The 21,902-nt window shown below is 34.8% G+C and overlaps 1 protein-coding gene across 1 annotated transcript in view; it reads right to left on the bottom strand.

Annotated features, from left to right (window-relative positions):
- The window catches only part of LOC137426339 (myelin protein P0-like), a 186,592-nt gene that overhangs the window by 97,874 nt on the left and 66,816 nt on the right, over positions 1 to 21,902 (bottom strand). The window lies entirely within an intron of this gene.

Genomic DNA, 21,902 nt, shown 5'->3' with positions numbered 1-21,902 from the left:
CATCTATGAGTGCTATAATAGCAGTAGCTGCTGATATATAGATACATCTATGAGTGCTATAATAGCAGTAGCTGCTGATATATAGATACATCTATGAGTGACTATAATAGCAGTAGCTGCTGATATTTCGATACATCTGTGAGTGCTATAATAGCAGTAGCTGCTGATAGATAGATACATGTATGAGTGCTATAATAGCAGTAGCTGCTGATAGATAGATACATCTATGAGTGCTGTAATAGCAGTAGCTGCTGATAGATAGATACATCTATGAGTGCTATAATAGCAGTAGCTGCTGATATATAGATACATCTATGAGTGCTATAATAGCAGTAGCTGCTGATATATAGATACATCTATGAGTGACTATAATAGCAGTAGCTGCTGATATATAGATACATCTGTGAGTGCTATAATAGCAGTAGCTGCTGATATATAGATACATGTATGAGTGCTATAATAGCAGTAGCTGCTGATATATAGATACATGTATGAGTGCTATAATAGCAGTAGCTGCTGATATATAGATACATTTATGAGTGCTATAATAGCAGTAGCTGCTGATATATAGATACATGTATGAGTGCTATAATAGCAGTAGCTGCTGATATATAGATACATCTATGAGTGCTATAATAGCAGTAGCTTCTGATATATAGATACATCTGTGAGTGCTATAATAGCAGTAGCTGCTGATAGATAGATACATCTATGAGTGCTATAATATCAGTAGCTGCTGATAGATACATATATGAGTGCTATAATAGCAGTAGCTGCTGATAGATACATCTATGAGTGCTATAATAGCAGTAGCTGCTGATAGATACATCTATGAGTGCTATAATAGCAGTAGCTGCTGATATATAGATACATCTATGAGTGCTATAATAGCAGTAGCTGCTGATAGATACATCTATGAGTGCTATAATAGCAGTAGTTGCTGATAGATAGATACATCTATGAGTGCTATAATAGCAGTAGCTGCTGATAGATAGATACATCTATGAGTGCTATAATAGCAGTAGCTGCTGATAGATAGATACATCTATGAGTGCTATAATAGCAGTAGCTGCTGATATATAGATACATCTATGAGTGCTATAATATCAGTAGCTGCTGATATATAGATACATCGATGAGTGCTATAATATCAGTAGCTTCTGATATATAGATACATCTATGAGTGCTATAATATCAGTAGCTGCTGATATATAGATACATCTATGAGTGCTATAATAGCAGTAGCTGCTGATATATAGATACATCTATGAGTGCTATAATAGCAGTAGCTGCTGATAGATAGATACATCTATGAGTGCTATAATAGCAGTAGCTGCTGATAGATAGATACATCTATGAGTGCTGTAATAGCAGTAGCTGCTGATAGATAGATACATCTATGAGTGCTGTAATAGCAGTAGCTGCTGATATATAGATACATCTATGAGTGCTATAATATCAGTAGCTGCTGATATATAGATACATCGATGAGTGCTATAATATCAGTAGCTTCTGATATATAGATACATCTATGAGTGCTATAATATCAGTAGCTGCTGATAGATAGATACATCTATGAGTGCTATAATATCAGTAGCTGCTGATATATAGATACATCTATGAGTGCTATAATATCAGTAGCTGCTGATATATAGATACATCTATGAGTGCTATAATAGCAGTAGCTGCTGATATAGAGATACATCTATGAGTGCTATAATAGCAGTAGCTGCTGATATAGAGATACATCTATGAGTGCTATAATAGCAGTAGCTGCTGATATATAGATACATCTATGAGTGCTATAATATCAGTAGCTGTTGATATATAGATACATCTATGAGTGCTATAATATCAGTAGCTGCTGATATATAGATACATCTATGAGTGCTATAATAGCAGTAGCTGCTGATATATAGATACATCTATGAGTGCTATAATAGCAGTAGCTGCTGATATATAGATACATCTATGAGTGCTATAATAGCAGTAGCTGCTGATATATAGATACATCTATGAGTGCTATAATAGCAGTAGCTGCTGATATATAGATACATCTATGAGTGCTATAATAGCAGTAGCTGCTGATATATAGATACATCTATGAGTGCTATAATAGCAGTAGCTGCTGATATATAGATACATCTATGAGTGCTATAATAGCAGTAGCTGCTGATATATAGATACATCTATGAGTGCTATAATAGCAGTAGCTGCTGATAGATAGATACATCTATGAGTGCTATAATAGCAGTAGCTGCTGATATATAGGTACATCTATGAGTGCTATAATAGCAGTAGCTGCTGATATATAGATACATCTATGAGTGCTATAATAGCAGTAGCTGCTGATATATAGATACATCTATGAGTGCTATAATATCAGTAGCTGCTGATATATAGGTACATCTATGAGTGCTATAATAGCAGTAGCTGCTGATATATAGATACATCTATGAGTGCTATAATAGCAGTAGCTGCTGATATATAGATACATCTATGAGTGCTATAATATCAGTAGCTGCTGATATATAGATACATCTATGAGTGCTATAATAGCAGTAGCTGCTGATATATAGGTACATCTATGAGTGCTATAATATCAGTAGCTGCTGATATATAGATACATCTATGAGTGCTATAATATCAGTAGCTGCTGATATATAAATACATCTATGAGTGCGAGAATAGCAGTAGCTGCTGATATATAGATACATCTATGAGTGCTATAATAGCAGTAGCTGCTGATATATAGATACATCTATGAGTGCTATAATAGCAGTAGCTGCTGATATATAGATACATCTATGATTGCTATAATAGCAGTAGCTGCTGATATATAGATACATCTATGAGTGCTATAATAGCAGTAGATGCTGATATATAGATACATCTATGAGTGCTATAATAGCAGTAGCTGCTGATATATAGATACATCTATGAGTGCTATAATATCAGTCGCTGCTGATATATAGATACATCTATGAGTGCTATAATAGCAGTAGCTGCTGATATATAGGTACATCTATGAGTGCTATAATAGCAGTAGCTGCTGATATATAGATACATCTATGAGTGCTATAATAGCAGTAGCTGCTGATATATAGGTACATCTATGAGTGCTATAATAGCAGTAGCTGCTGATATATAGATACATCTATGAGTGCTATAATAGCAGTAGCTGCTGATATATAGATACATCTATGAGTGCTATAATAGCAGTAGCTGCTGATATATAGATACATCTATGAGTGCTATAATAGCAGTAGCTGCTGATATATAGATACATCTATGAGTGCTATAATAGCAGTACCTGCTGATATATAGGTACATCTATGAGTGCTATAATAGCAGTAGCTGCTGATATATAGATACATCTATGAGTGCTATAATAGCAGTAGCTGCTGACATATAGATACATCTATGAGTGCTATAATATCAGTAGCTGCTGATAGATAGATACATCTATGAGTGCTATAATAGCAGTAGCTGCTGATATATAGATACATCTATGAGTGCTATAATTAGCAGTAGCTGCTGATATATAGATACATCTATGAGTGCTATAATAGCAGTAGCTGCTGATATATAGATACATCTATGAGTGCTATAATAGCAGTAGCTGCTGATATATAGATACATCTATGAGTGCTATAATAGCAGTAGCTGCTGATAGATAGATACATCTATGAGTGCTATAATAGCAGTAGCTGCTGATAGATAGATACATCTATGAGTGCTATAATAGCAGTAGCTGCTGATAGATAGATACATCTATGAGTGCTATAATAGCAGTAGCTGCTGATAGATAGATACATCTATGAGTGCTGTAATAGCAGTAGCTGCTGATAGATACATACATCTATGAGTGCTATAATAGCAGTAGCTGCTGATATATAGATACATCTATGAGTGCTATAATAGCAGTAGCTGCTGATATATAGATACATCTATGAGTGCTATAATAGCAGTAGCTGCTGATATATAGATACATCTATGAGTGCTATAATAGCAGTAGCTGCTGATAGATAGATACATCTATGAGTGCTATAATATCAGTAGCTGCTGATAGATAGATACATCTATGAGTGCTATAATAGCAGTAGCTGCTGATAGATAGATACATCTATGAGTGCTATAATATCAGTAGCTGCTGATAGATAGATACATCTATGAGTGCTATAATATCAGTAGCTGCTGATATATAGATACATCTATGAGTGCTGTAATAGCAGTAGCTGCTGATAGATAGATACATCTATGAGTGCTGTAATAGCAGTAGCTGCTGATAGATAGATACATCTATGAGTGCTATAATAGCAGTAGCTGCTGATATATAGATACATCTATGAGTGCTGTAATAGCAGTAGCTGCTGATATATAGATACATCTATGAGTGCTATAATATCAGTAGCTGCTGATAGATAGATACATGTATGAGTGCTATAATAGCAGTAGCTGCTGATAGATAGATACATCTATGAGTGCTATAATAGCAGTAGCTGCTGATATATAGATACATCTATGAGTGACTATAATAGCAGTAGCTGCTGATATATAGATACATCTACGAGTGCTATAATAGCAGTAGCTGCTGATATATAGATACATCTATGAGTGCTATAATAGCAGTAGCTGCTGATATATAGATACATCTATGAGTGCTATAATAGCAGTAGCTGCTGATATATAGATACATCTATGAGTGCTATAATAGCAGTAGCTGCTGATATATAGATACATCTATGAGTGCTATAATAGCAGTAGCTGCTGATAGATAGATACATCTATGAGTGCTATAATAGCAGTAGCTGCTGATATATAGGTACATCTATGAGTGCTATAATAGCAGTAGCTGCTGATATATAGGTACATCTATGAGTGCTATAATAGCAGTAGCTGCTGATATATAGATACATCTATGAGTGCTATAATAGCAGTAGCTGCTGATATATAGATACATCTATGAGTGCTATAATATCAGTAGCTGCTGATATATAGGTACATCTATGAGTGCTATAATAGCAGTAGCTGCTGATATATAGATACATCTATGAGTGCTATAATAGCAGTAGCTGCTGATATATAGATACATCTATGAGTGCTATAATATCAGTAGCTGCTGATATATAGATACATCTATGAGTGCTATAATAGCAGTAGCTGCTGATATATAGGTACATCTATGAGTGCTATAATATCAGTAGCTGCTGATATATAGATACATCTATGAGTGCTATAATATCAGTAGCTGCTGATATATAAATACATCTATGAGTGCTATAATAGCAGTAGCTGCTGATATATAGATACATCTATGAGTGCTATAATAGCAGTAGCTGCTGATATATAGATACATCTATGAGTGCTATAATAGCAGTAGCTGCTGATATATAGATACATCTATGAGTGCTATAATAGCAGTAGCTGCTGATATATAGATACATCTATGAGTGCTATAATAGCAGTAGCTGCTGATATATAGATACATCTATGAGTGCTATAATATCAGTCGCTGCTGATATATAGATACATCTATGAGTGCTATAATAGCAGTAGCTGCTGATATATAGGTACATCTATGAGTGCTATAATAGCAGTAGCTGCTGATATATAGATACATCTATGAGTGCTATAATAGCAGTAGCTGCTGATATATAGGTACATCTATGAGTGCTATAATAGCAGTAGCTGCTGATATATAGATACATCTATGAGTGCTATAATAGCAGTAGCTGCTGATATATAGATACATCTATGAGTGCTATAATAGCAGTAGCTGCTGATATATAGATACATCTATGAGTGATATAATAGCAGTAGCTGCTGATATATAGATACATCTATGAGTGCTATAATAGCAGTACCTGCTGATATATAGGTACATCTATGAGTGCTATAATAGCAGTAGCTGCTGATATATAGATACATCTATGAGTGCTATAATAGCAGTAGCTGCTGACATATAGATACATCTATGAGTGCTATAATATCAGTAGCTGCTGATAGATAGATACATCTATGAGTGCTATAATAGCAGTAGCTGCTGATATATAGATACATCTATGAGTGCTATAATTAGCAGTAGCTGCTGATATATAGATACATCTATGAGTGCTACAATAGCAGTAGCTGCTGATATATAGATACATCTATGAGTGCTATAATAGCAGTAGCTGCTGATATATAGATACATCTATGAGTGCTATAATAGCAGTAGCTGCTGATAGATAGATACATCTATGAGTGCTATAATAGCAGTAGCTGCTGATAGATAGATACATCTATGAGTGCTATAATAGCAGTAGCTGCTGATAGATAGATACATCTATGAGTGCTATAATAGCAGTAGCTGCTGATAGATAGATACATCTATGAGTGCTGTAATAGCAGTAGCTGCTGATAGATACATACATCTATGAGTGCTATAATAGCAGTAGCTGCTGATATATAGATACATCTATGAGTGCTATAATAGCAGTAGCTGCTGATATATAGATACATCTATGAGTGCTATAATAGCAGTAGCTGCTGATATATAGATACATCTATGAGTGCTATAATAGCAGTAGCTGCTGATAGATAGATACATCTATGAGTGCTATAATATCAGTAGCTGCTGATAGATAGATACATCTATGAGTGCTATAATAGCAGTAGCTGCTGATAGATAGATACATCTATGAGTGCTATAATATCAGTAGCTGCTGATAGATAGATACATCTATGAGTGCTATAATATCAGTAGCTGCTGATATATAGATACATCTATGAGTGCTGTAATAGCAGTAGCTGCTGATAGATAGATACATCTATGAGTGCTGTAATAGCAGTAGCTGCTGATAGATAGATACATCTATGAGTGCTATAATAGCAGTAGCTGCTGATATATAGATACATCTATGAGTGCTGTAATAGCAGTAGCTGCTGATATATAGATACATCTATGAGTGCTATAATATCAGTAGCTGCTGATAGATAGATACATGTATGAGTGCTATAATAGCAGTAGCTGCTGATAGATAGATACATCTATGAGTGCTATAATAGCAGTAGCTGCTGATATATAGATACATCTATGAGTGACTATAATAGCAGTAGCTGCTGATAGTTCGATACATCTGTGAGTGCTATAATAGCAGTAGCTGCTGATAGATAGATACATGTATGAGTGCTATAATAGCAGTAGCTGCTGATAGATAGATACATCTATGAGTGCTGTAATAGCAGTAGCTGCTGATAGATAGATACATCTATGAGTGCTATAATAGCAGTAGCTGCTGATATATAGATACATCTATGAGTGCTATAATAGCAGTAGCTGCTGATAGATAGATACATCTATGAGTGCTATAATAGCAGTAGCTGCTGATAGATAGATACATCTATGAGTGCTATAATAGCAGTAGCTGCTGATATATAGATACATCTATGAGTGCTATAATATCAGTAGCTGCTGATATATAGATACATCGATGAGTGCTATAATATCAGTAGCTTCTGATATATAGATACATCTATGAGTGCTATAATATCAGTAGCTGCTGATATATAGATACATCTATGAGTGCTATAATAGCAGCAGCTGCTGATATATAGATACATCTATGAGTGCTATAATAGCAGTAGCTGCTGATAGATAGATACATCTATGAGTGCTATAATAGCAGTAGCTGCTGATAGATAGATACATCTATGAGTGCTGTAATAGCAGTAGCTGCTGATAGATAGATACATCTATGAGTGCTATAATAGCAGTAGCTGCTGATAGATAGATACATCTATGAGTGCTATAATAGCAGTAGCTGCTGATAGATAGATACATCTATGAGTGCTGTAATAGCAGTAGCTGCTGATAGATAGATACATCTATGAGTGCTGTAATAGCAGTAGCTGCTGATATATAGATACATCTATGAGTGCTATAATATCAGTAGCTGCTGATATATAGAGACATCTATGAGTGCTATAATAGCAGTAGCTGCTGATAGATAGATACATCTATGAGTGCTATAATATCAGTAGCTGCTGATATATAGATACATCTATGAGTGCTATAATATCAGTAGCTGCTGATATATAGATACATCTATGAGTGCTATAATAGCAGTAGCTGCTGATATATAGATACATCTATGAGTGCTATAATAGCAGTAGCTGCTGATATATAGATACATCTATGAGTGCTATAATAGCAGTAGCTGCTGATATATAGATACATCTATGAGTGCTATAATATCAGTAGCTGCTGATATATAGATACATCTATGAGTGCTATAATATCAGTAGCTGCTGATAGATACATATATGAGTGCTATAATAGCAGTAGCTGCTGATAGATACATCTATGAGTGCTATAATAGCAGTAGCTGCTGATAGATACATCTATGAGTGCTATAATAGCAGTAGCTGCTGATATATAGATACATCTATGAGTGCTATAATAGCAGTAGCTGCTGATAGATACATCTATGAGTGCTATAATAGCAGTAGTTGCTGATAGATAGATACATCTATGAGTGCTATAATAGCAGTAGCTGCTGATAGATAGATACATCTATGAGTGCTATAATAGCAGTAGCTGCTGATATATAGATACATCTATGAGTGACTATAATAGCAGTAGCTGCTGATATTTCGATACATCTGTGAGTGCTATAATAGCAGTAGCTGCTGATAGATAGATACATGTATGAGTGCTATAATAGCAGTAGCTGCTGATAGATAGATACATCTATGAGTGCTGTAATAGCAGTAGCTGCTGATAGATAGATACATCTATGAGTGCTATAATAGCAGTAGCTGCTGATATATAGATACATCTATGAGTGCTATAATAGCAGTAGCTGCTGATATATAGATACATCTATGAGTGACTATAATAGCAGTAGCTGCTGATATATAGATACATCTGTGAGTGCTATAATAGCAGTAGCTGCTGATATATAGATACATGTATGAGTGCTATAATAGCAGTAGCTGCTGATAGATAGATACATCTATGAGTGCTGTAATAGCAGTAGCTGCTGATAGATAGATACATCTATGAGTGCTATAATAGCAGTAGCTGCTGATAGATAGATACATCTATGAGTGCTATAATAGCAGTAGCTGCTGATATATAGATACATCTATGAGTGCTATAATAGCAGTAGCTGCTGATATATAGATACATCTATGAGTGACTATAATAGCAGTAGCTGCTGATATATAGATACATCTGTGAGTGCTATAATAGCAGTAGCTGCTGATAGATAGATACATCTATGAGTGCTATAATAGCAGTAGCTGCTGATAGATAGATACATCTATGAGTGCTGTAATAGCAGTAGCTGCTGATAGATAGATACATCTATGAGTGCTATAATAGCAGTAGCTGCTGATAGATAGATACATCTATGAGTGCTATAATAGCAGTAGCTGCTGATAGATAGATACATCTATGAGTGCTGTAATAGCAGTAGCTGCTGATAGATAGATACATCTATGAGTGCTGTAATAGCAGTAGCTGCTGATATATAGATACATCTATGAGTGCTATAATATCAGTAGCTGCTGATATATAGAGACATCTATGAGTGCTATAATAGCAGTAGCTGCTGATAGATAGATACATCTATGAGTGCTATAATATCAGTAGCTGCTGATATATAGATACATCTATGAGTGCTATAATATCAGTAGCTGCTGATATATAGATACATCTATGAGTGCTATAATAGCAGTAGCTGCTGATATATAGATACATCTATGAGTGCTATAATAGCAGTAGCTGCTGATATATAGATACATCTATGAGTGCTATAATAGCAGTAGCTGCTGATATATAGATACATCTATGAGTGCTATAATATCAGTAGCTGCTGATATATAGATACATCTATGAGTGCTATAATATCAGTAGCTGCTGATAGATACATATATGAGTGCTATAATAGCAGTAGCTGCTGATAGATACATCTATGAGTGCTATAATAGCAGTAGCTGCTGATAGATACATCTATGAGTGCTATAATAGCAGTAGCTGCTGATATATAGATACATCTATGAGTGCTATAATAGCAGTAGCTGCTGATAGATACATCTATGAGTGCTATAATAGCAGTAGTTGCTGATAGATAGATACATCTATGAGTGCTATAATAGCAGTAGCTGCTGATAGATAGATACATCTATGAGTGCTATAATAGCAGTAGCTGCTGATATATAGATACATCTATGAGTGACTATAATAGCAGTAGCTGCTGATATTTCGATACATCTGTGAGTGCTATAATAGCAGTAGCTGCTGATAGATAGATACATGTATGAGTGCTATAATAGCAGTAGCTGCTGATAGATAGATACATCTATGAGTGCTGTAATAGCAGTAGCTGCTGATAGATAGATACATCTATGAGTGCTATAATAGCAGTAGCTGCTGATATATAGATACATCTATGAGTGCTATAATAGCAGTAGCTGCTGATATATAGATACATCTATGAGTGACTATAATAGCAGTAGCTGCTGATATATAGATACATCTGTGAGTGCTATAATAGCAGTAGCTGCTGATATATAGATACATGTATGAGTGCTATAATAGCAGTAGCTGCTGATATATAGATACATGTATGAGTGCTATAATAGCAGTAGCTGCTGATATATAGATACATTTATGAGTGCTATAATAGCAGTAGCTGCTGATATATAGATACATGTATGAGTGCTATAATAGCAGTAGCTGCTGATATATAGATACATCTATGAGTGCTATAATAGCAGTAGCTTCTGATATATAGATACATCTGTGAGTGCTATAATAGCAGTAGCTGCTGATAGATAGATACATCTATGAGTGCTATAATATCAGTAGCTGCTGATAGATACATATATGAGTGCTATAATAGCAGTAGCTGCTGATAGATACATCTATGAGTGCTATAATAGCAGTAGCTGCTGATAGATACATCTATGAGTGCTATAATAGCAGTAGCTGCTGATATATAGATACATCTATGAGTGCTATAATAGCAGTAGCTGCTGATAGATACATCTATGAGTGCTATAATAGCAGTAGTTGCTGATAGATAGATACATCTATGAGTGCTATAATAGCAGTAGCTGCTGATAGATAGATACATCTATGAGTGCTATAATAGCAGTAGCTGCTGATAGATAGATACATCTATGAGTGCTATAATAGCAGTAGCTGCTGATATATAGATACATCTATGAGTGCTATAATATCAGTAGCTGCTGATATATAGATACATCGATGAGTGCTATAATATCAGTAGCTTCTGATATATAGATACATCTATGAGTGCTATAATATCAGTAGCTGCTGATATATAGATACATCTATGAGTGCTATAATAGCAGTAGCTGCTGATATATAGATACATCTATGAGTGCTATAATAGCAGTAGCTGCTGATAGATAGATACATCTATGAGTGCTATAATAGCAGTAGCTGCTGATAGATAGATACATCTATGAGTGCTGTAATAGCAGTAGCTGCTGATAGATAGATACATCTATGAGTGCTGTAATAGCAGTAGCTGCTGATATATAGATACATCTATGAGTGCTATAATATCAGTAGCTGCTGATATATAGATACATCGATGAGTGCTATAATATCAGTAGCTTCTGATATATAGATACATCTATGAGTGCTATAATATCAGTAGCTGCTGATAGATAGATACATCTATGAGTGCTATAATATCAGTAGCTGCTGATATATAGATACATCTATGAGTGCTATAATATCAGTAGCTGCTGATATATAGATACATCTATGAGTGCTATAATAGCAGTAGCTGCTGATATAGAGATACATCTATGAGTGCTATAATAGCAGTAGCTGCTGATATAGAGATACATCTATGAGTGCTATAATAGCAGTAGCTGCTGATATATAGATACATCTATGAGTGCTATAATATCAGTAGCTGTTGATATATAGATACATCTATGAGTGCTATAATATCAGTAGCTGCTGATATATAGATACATCTATGAGTGCTATAATAGCAGTAGCTGCTGATATATAGATACATCTATGAGTGCTATAATAGCAGTAGCTGCTGATAGATAGATACATCTATGAGTGCTATAATAGCAGTAGCTGCTGATATATAGGTACATCTATGAGTGCTATAATAGCAGTAGCTGCTGATATATAGATACATCTATGAGTGCTATAATAGCAGTAGCTGCTGATATATAGATACATCTATGAGTGCTATAATATCAGTAGCTGCTGATATATAGGTACATCTATGAGTGCTATAATAGCAGTAGCTGCTGATATATAGATACATCTATGAGTGCTATAATAGCAGTAGCTGCTGATATATAGATACATCTATGAGTGCTATAATATCAGTAGCTGCTGATATATAGATACATCTATGAGTGCTATAATAGCAGTAGCTGCTGATATATAGGTACATCTATGAGTGCTATAATATCAGTAGCTGCTGATATATAGATACATCTATGAGTGCTATAATATCAGTAGCTGCTGATATATAAATACATCTATGAGTGCGAGAATAGCAGTAGCTGCTGATATATAGATACATCTATGAGTGCTATAATAGCAGTAGCTGCTGATATATAGATACATCTATGAGTGCTATAATAGCAGTAGCTGCTGATATATAGATACATCTATGATTGCTATAATAGCAGTAGCTGCTGATATATAGATACATCTATGAGTGCTATAATAGCAGTAGATGCTGATATATAGATACATCTATGAGTGCTATAATAGCAGTAGCTGCTGATATATAGATACATCTATGAGTGCTATAATATCAGTCGCTGCTGATATATAGATACATCTATGAGTGCTATAATAGCAGTAGCTGCTGATATATAGGTACATCTATGAGTGCTATAATAGCAGTAGCTGCTGATATATAGATACATCTATGAGTGCTATAATAGCAGTAGCTGCTGATATATAGGTACATCTATGAGTGCTATAATAGCAGTAGCTGCTGATATATAGATACATCTATGAGTGCTATAATAGCAGTAGCTGCTGATATATAGATACATCTATGAGTGCTATAATAGCAGTAGCTGCTGATATATAGATACATCTATGAGTGCTATAATAGCAGTAGCTGCTGATATATAGATACATCTATGAGTGCTATAATAGCAGTACCTGCTGATATATAGGTACATCTATGAGTGCTATAATAGCAGTAGCTGCTGATATATAGATACATCTATGAGTGCTATAATAGCAGTAGCTGCTGACATATAGATACATCTATGAGTGCTATAATATCAGTAGCTGCTGATAGATAGATACATCTATGAGTGCTATAATAGCAGTAGCTGCTGATATATAGATACATCTATGAGTGCTATAATTAGCAGTAGCTGCTGATATATAGATACATCTATGAGTGCTATAATAGCAGTAGCTGCTGATATATAGATACATCTATGAGTGCTATAATAGCAGTAGCTGCTGATATATAGATACATCTATGAGTGCTATAATAGCAGTAGCTGCTGATAGATAGATACATCTATGAGTGCTATAATAGCAGTAGCTGCTGATAGATAGATACATCTATGAGTGCTATAATAGCAGTAGCTGCTGATAGATAGATACATCTATGAGTGCTATAATAGCAGTAGCTGCTGATAGATAGATACATCTATGAGTGCTGTAATAGCAGTAGCTGCTGATAGATACATACATCTATGAGTGCTATAATAGCAGTAGCTGCTGATATATAGATACATCTATGAGTGCTATAATAGCAGTAGCTGCTGATATATAGATACATCTATGAGTGCTGTAATAGCAGTAGCTGCTGATATATAGATACATCTATGAGTGCTATAATATCAGTAGCTGCTGATAGATAGATACATGTATGAGTGCTATAATAGCAGTAGCTGCTGATAGATAGATACATCTATGAGTGCTATAATAGCAGTAGCTGCTGATATATAGATACATCTATGAGTGCTATAATAGCAGTACCTGCTGATATATAGGTACATCTATGAGTGCTATAATAGCAGTAGCTGCTGATATATAGATACATCTATGAGTGCTATAATAGCAGTAGCTGCTGACATATAGATACATCTATGAGTGCTATAATATCAGTAGCTGCTGATAGATAGATACATCTATGAGTGCTATAATAGCAGTAGCTGCTGATATATAGATACATCTATGAGTGCTATAATATCAGTAGCTGCTGATAGATAGATACATGTATGAGTGCTATAATAGCAGTAGCTGCTGATAGATAGATACATCTATGAGTGCTATAATAGCAGTAGCTGCTGATATATAGATACATCTATGAGTGACTATAATAGCAGTAGCTGCTGATATTTCGATACATCTGTGAGTGCTATAATAGCAGTAGCTGCTGATAGATAGATACATGTATGAGTGCTATAATAGCAGTAGCTGCTGATAGATAGATACATCTATGAGTGCTGTAATAGCAGTAGCTGCTGATAGATAGATACATCTATGAGTGCTATAATAGCAGTAGCTGCTGATATATAGATACATCTATGAGTGCTATAATAGCAGTAGCTGCTGATATATAGATACATCTATGAGTGACTATAATAGCAGTAGCTGCTGATATATAGATACATCTGTGAGTGCTATAATAGCAGTAGCTGCTGATATATAGATACATGTATGAGTGCTATAATAGCAGTAGCTGCTGATATATAGATACATGTATGAGTGCTATAATAGCAGTAGCTGCTGATATATAGATACATTTATGAGTGCTATAATAGCAGTAGCTGCTGATATATAGATACATGTATGAGTGCTATAATAGCAGTAGCTGCTGATATATAGATACATCTATGAGTGCTATAATAGCAGTAGCTTCTGATATATAGATACATCTGTGAGTGCTATAATAGCAGTAGCTGCTGATAGATAGATACATCTATGAGTGCTATAATATCAGTAGCTGCTGATAGATACATATATGAGTGCTATAATAGCAGTAGCTGCTGATAGATACATCTATGAGTGCTATAATAGCAGTAGCTGCTGATAGATACATCTATGAGTGCTATAATAGCAGTAGCTGCTGATATAGAGATACATCTATGAGTGCTATAATAGCAGTAGCTGCTGATATATAGATACATGTATGAGTGCTATAATAGCAGTAGCTGCTGATATATAGATACATTTATGAGTGCTATAATAGCAGTAGCTGCTGATATATAGATACATCTATGAGTGCTATAATAGCAGTAGCTGCTGATATATAGATACATCTATGAGTGCTATAATAGCAGTAGCTTCTGATATATAGATACATCTATGAGTGCTATAATAGCAGTAGCTGCTGATATATAGATACATCTATGAGTGCTATAATAGCAGTAGCTGCTGATATATAGATACATCTATGAGTGCTATAATAGCAGTAGCTGCTGATATATAGATACATCTATGAGTGCTATAATATCAGTCGCTGCTGATATATAGATACATCTATGAGTGCTATAATAGCAGTAGCTGCTGATATATAGATACATCTATGAGTGCTATAATAGCAGTAGCTGCTGATAGATAGATACATCTATGAGTGCTATAATAGCAGTAGCTGCTGATATATAGGTACATCTATGAGTGCTATAATAGCAGTAGCTGCTGATATATAGATACATCTATGAGTGCTATAATAGCAGTAGCTGCTGATATATAGATACATCTATGAGTGCTATAATATCAGTAGCTGCTGATATATAGGTACATCTATGAGTGCTATAATAGCAGTAGCTGCTGATATATAGATACATCTATGAGTGCTATAATAGCAGTAGCTGCTGATATATAGATACATCTATGAGTGCTATAATAGCAGTAGCTGCTGATATATAGATACATCTATGAGTGCTATAATATCAGTCGCTGCTGATATATAGATACATCTATGAGTGCTATAATAGCAGTAGCTGCTGATATATAGATACATGTATGAGTGCTATAATAGCAGTAGCTGCTGATATATAGATACATGTATGAGTGCTATAATAGCAGTAGCTGCTGATATATAGATACATCTATGAGTGCTATAATAGCAGTAGCTGCTGATATATAGATACATCTATGAGTGCTATAATAGCAGTAGCTGCTGATATATAGATACATCTATGAGTGCTATAATAGCAGTAGCTGCTGATATATAGATACATCTATGAGTGCTATAATAGCAGTAGCTGCTGATATATAGATACATCTATGAGTGACTATAATAGCAGTAGCTGCTGATATTTCGATACATCTGTGAGTGCTATAATAGCAGTAGCTGCTGATAGATAGATACATGTATGAGTGCTATAATAGCAGTAGCTGCTGATAGATAGATACATCTATGAGTGCTGTAATAGCAGTAGCTGCTGATAGATAGATACATCTATGAGTGCTATAATAGCAGTAGCTGCTGATATATAGATACATCTATGAGTGCTATAATAGCAGTAGCTGCTGATATATAGATACATCTATGAGTGACTATAATAGCAGTAGCTGCTGATATATAGATACATCTGTGAGTGCTATAATAGCAGTAGCTGCTGATATATAGATACATGTATGAGTGCTATAATAGCAGTAGCTGCTGATATATAGGTACATCTATGAGTGCTATAATAGCAGTAGCTGCTGATATATAGATACATCTATGAGTGCTATAATAGCAGTAGCTGCTGATATATAGGTACATCTATGAGTGCTATAATAGCAGTAGCTGCTGATATATAGATACATCTATGAGTGCTATAATAGCAGTAGCTGCTGATATATAGATACATCTATGAGTGCTATAATAGCAGTAGCTGCTGATATATAGATACATCTATGAGTGCTATAATAGCAGTAGCTGCTGATATATAGATACATCTATGAGTGCTATAATAGCAGTAGCTGCTGATATATAGATACATCTATGAGTGCTATAATAGCAGTAGCTGCTGATATATAGATACATCTATGAGTGCTATAATAGCAGTAGCTGCTGATATATAGGTACATCTATGAGTGCTATAATAGCAGTAGCTGCTGATATATAGATACATCTATGAGTGCTATAATAGCAGTAGCTGCTGATATATAGATACATCTATGAGTGACTATAATAGCAGTAGCTGCTGATATTTCGATACATCTGTGAGTGCTATAATAGCAGTAGCTGCTGATAGATAGATACATGTATGAGTGCTATAATAGCAGTAGCTGCTGATAGATAGATACATCTATGAGTGCTGTAATAGCAGTAGCTGCTGATAGATAGATACATCTATGAGTGCTATAATAGCAGTAGCTGCTGATATATAGATACATCTATGAGTGCTATAATAGCAGTAGCTGCTGATATATAGATACATCTATGAGTGACTATAATAGCAGTAGCTGCTGATATATAGATACATCTGTGAGTGCTATAATAGCAGTAGCTGCTGATATATAGATACATGTATGAGTGCTATAATAGCAGTAGCTGCTGATATATAGATACATGTATGAGTGCTATAATAGCAGTAGCTGCTGATATATAGATACATTTATGAGTGCTATAATAGCAGTAGCTGCTGATATATAGATACATGTATGAGTGCTATAATAGCAGTAGCTGCTGATATATAGATACATCTATGAGTGCTATAATAGCAGTAGCTTCTGATATATAGATACATCTGTGAGTGCTATAATAGCAGTAGCTGCTGATAGATAGATACATCTATGAGTGCTATAATATCAGTAGCTGCTGATAGATACATATATGAGTGCTATAATAGCAGTAGCTGCTGATAGATACATCTATGAGTGCTATAATAGCAGTAGCTGCTGATATATAGATACATCTATGAGTGCTATAATAGCAGTAGCTGCTGATATATAGGTACATCTATGAGTGCTATAATAGCAGTAGCTGCTGATATATAGATACATCTATGAGTGCTATAATAGCAGTAGCTGCTGATATATAGATACATCTATGAGTGCTATAATAGCAGTAGCTGCTGATATATAGATACATCTATGAGTGCTATAATAGCAGTAGCTGCTGATATATAGATACATCTATGAGTGCTATAATAGCAGTAGCTGCTGATATATAGATACATCTATGAGTGCTATAATAGCAGTAGCTGCTGATATATAGATACATCTATGAGTGCTATAATAGCAGTAGCTGCTGATATATAGGTACATCTATGAGTGCTATAATAGCAGTAGCTGCTGATATATAGATACATCTATGAGTGCTATAATAGCAGTAGCTGCTGATATATAGATACATCTATGAGTGACTATAATAGCAGTAGCTGCTGATATTTCGATACATCTGTGAGTGCTATAATAGCAGTAGCTGCTGATAGATAGATACATGTATGAGTGCTATAATAGCAGTAGCTGCTGATAGATAGATACATCTATGAGTGCTGTAATAGCAGTAGCTGCTGATAGATAGATACATCTATGAGTGCTATAATAGCAGTAGCTGCTGATATATAGATACATCTATGAGTGCTATAATAGCAGTAGCTGCTGATATATAGATACATCTATGAGTGACTATAATAGCAGTAGCTGCTGATATATAGATACATCTGTGAGTGCTATAATAGCAGTAGCTGCTGATATATAGATACATGTATGAGTGCTATAATAGCAGTAGCTGCTGATATATAGGTACATCTATGAGTGCTATAATAGCAGTAGCTGCTGATATATAGATACATCTATGAGTGCTATAATAGCAGTAGCTGCTGATATATAGGTACATCTATGAGTGCTATAATAGCAGTAGCTGCTGATATATAGATACATCTATGAGTGCTATAATAGCAGTAGCTGCTGATATATAGATACATCTATGAGTGCTATAATAGCAGTAGCTGCTGATATATAGATACATCTATGAGTGCTATAATAGCAGTAGCTGCTGATATATAGATACATCTATGAGTGCTATAATAGCAGTAGCTGCTGATATATAGATACATCTATGAGTGCTATAATAGCAGTAGCTGCTGATATATAGATACATCTATGAGTGCTATAATAGCAGTAGCTGCTGATATATAGGTACATCTATGAGTGCTATAATAGCAGTAGCTGCTGATATATAGATACATCTATGAGTGCTATAATAGCAGTAGCTGCTGATATATAGATACATCTATGAGTGACTATAATAGCAGTAGCTGCTGATATTTCGATACATCTGTGAGTGCTATAATAGCAGTAGCTGCTGATAGATAGATACATGTATGAGTGCTATAATAGCAGTAGCTGCTGATAGATAGATACATCTATGAGTGCTGTAATAGCAGTAGCTGCTGATAGATAGATACATCTATGAGTGCTATAATAGCAGTAGCTGCTGATATATAGATACATCTATGAGTGCTATAATAGCAGTAGCTGCTGATATATAGATACATCTATGAGTGACTATAATAGCAGTAGCTGCTGATATATAGATACATCTGTGAGTGCTATAATAGCAGTAGCTGCTGATATATAGATACATGTATGAGTGCTATAATAGCAGTAGCTGCTGATATATAGATACATGTATGAGTGCTATAATAGCAGTAGCTGCTGATATATAGATACATTTATGAGTGCTATAATAGCAGTAGCTGCTGATATATAGATACATGTATGAGTGCTATAATAGCAGTAGCTGCTGATATATAGATACATCTATGAGTGCTATAATAGCAGTAGCTTCTGATATATAGATACATCTGTGAGTGCTATAATAGCAGTAGCTGCTGATAGATAGATACATCTATGAGTGCTATAATATCAGTAGCTGCTGATAGATACATATATGAGTGCTATAATAGCAGTAGCTGCTGATAGATACATCTATGAGTGCTATAATAGCAGTAGCTGCTGATAGATACATCTATGAGTGCTATAATAGCAGTAGCTGCTGATATATAGATACATCTATGAGTGCTATAATAGCAGTAGCTGCTGATAGATACATCTATGAGTGCTATAATAGCAGTAGTTGCTGATAGATAGATACATCTATGAGTGCTATAATAGCAGTAGCTGCTGATAGATAGATACATCTATGAGTGCTATAATAGCAGTAGCTGCTGATAGATAGATACATCTATGAGTGCTATAATAGCAGTAGCTGCTGATATATAGATACATCTATGAGTGCTATAATATCAGTAGCTGCTGATATATAGATACATCGATGAGTGCTATAATATCAGTAGCTTCTGATATATAGATACATCTATGAGTGCTATAATATCAGTAGCTGCTGATATATAGATACATCTATGAGTGCTATAATAGCAGTAGCTGCTGATATATAGATACATCTATGAGTGCTATAATAGCAGTAGCTGCTGATAGATAGATACATCTATGAGTGCTATAATAGCAGTAGCTGCTGATAGATAGATACATCTATGAGTGCTGTAATAGCAGTAGCTGCTGATAGATAGATACATCTATGAGTGCTGTAATAGCAGTAGCTGCTGATATATAGATACATCTATGAGTGCTATAATATCAGTAGCTGCTGATATATAGATACATCGATGAGTGCTATAATATCAGTAGCTTCTGATATATAGATACATCTATGAGTGCTATAATATCAGTAGCTGCTGATAGATAGATACATCTATGAGTGCTATAATATCAGTAGCTGCTGATATATAGATACATCTATGAGTGCTATAATATCAGTAGCTGCTGATATATAGATACATCTATGAGTGCTATAATAGCAGTAGCTGCTGATATAGAGATACATCTATGAGTGCTATAATAGCAGTAGCTGCTGATATAGAGATACATCTATGAGTGCTATAATAGCAGTAGCTGCTGATATATAGATACATCTATGAGTGCTATAATATCAGTAGCTGTTGATATATAGATACATCTATGAGTGCTATAATATCAGTAGCTGCTGATATATAGATACATCTATGAGTGCTATAATAGCAGTAGCTGCTGATATATAGATACATCTATGAGTGCTATAATAGCAGTAGCTGCTGATATATAGATACATCTATGAGTGCTATAATAGCAGTAGCTGCTGATATATAGATACATCTATGAGTGCTATAATATCAGTAGCTGTTGATATATAGATACATCTATGAGTGCTATAATATCAGTAGCTGCTGATATATAGATACATCTATGAGTGCTATAATAGCAGTAGCTGCTGATATATAGATACATCTATGAGTGCTATAATAGCAGTAGCTGCTGATATATAGATACATCTATGAGTGCTATAATAGCAGTAGCTGCTGATATATAGATACATCTATGAGTGCTGTAATAGCAGTAGCTGCTGATATATAGATACATCTATGAGTGCTATAATATCAGTAGCTGCTGATAGATAGATACATGTATGAGTGCTATAATAGCAGTAGCTGCTGATAGATAGATACATCTATGAGTGCTATAATAGCAGTAGCTGCTGATATATAGATACATCTATGAGTGCTATAATAGCAGTAGCTGCTGATATATAGATACATCTATGAGTGCTATAATAGCAGTAGCTGCTGATATATAGATACATCTATGAGTGCTATAATAGCAGTAGCTGCTGATATATAGATACATCTATGAGTGCTATAATAGCAGTAGCTGCTGATATATAGATACATCTATGAGTGCTATAATAGCAGTAGCTGCTGATATATAGATACATCTATGAGTGCTATAATAGCAGTAGCTGCTGATATATAGATACATCTATGAGTGCTATAATAGCAGTAGCTGCTGATATATAGATACATCTATGAGTGCTATAATAGCAGTAGCTGCTGATAGATAGATACATCTATGAGTGCTATAATAGCAG

This window comes from Myxine glutinosa, chromosome 1 (assembly GCF_964187855.1).
Source record: "Myxine glutinosa chromosome 1, kmMyxGlut1.1, whole genome shotgun sequence".
NCBI classification, from domain to species: domain Eukaryota; kingdom Metazoa; phylum Chordata; class Myxini; order Myxiniformes; family Myxinidae; genus Myxine; species Myxine glutinosa.
The sequence above is the reverse complement of the archived record's forward strand: the minus strand, read 5'-3'. Positions and strand labels throughout refer to the sequence as shown.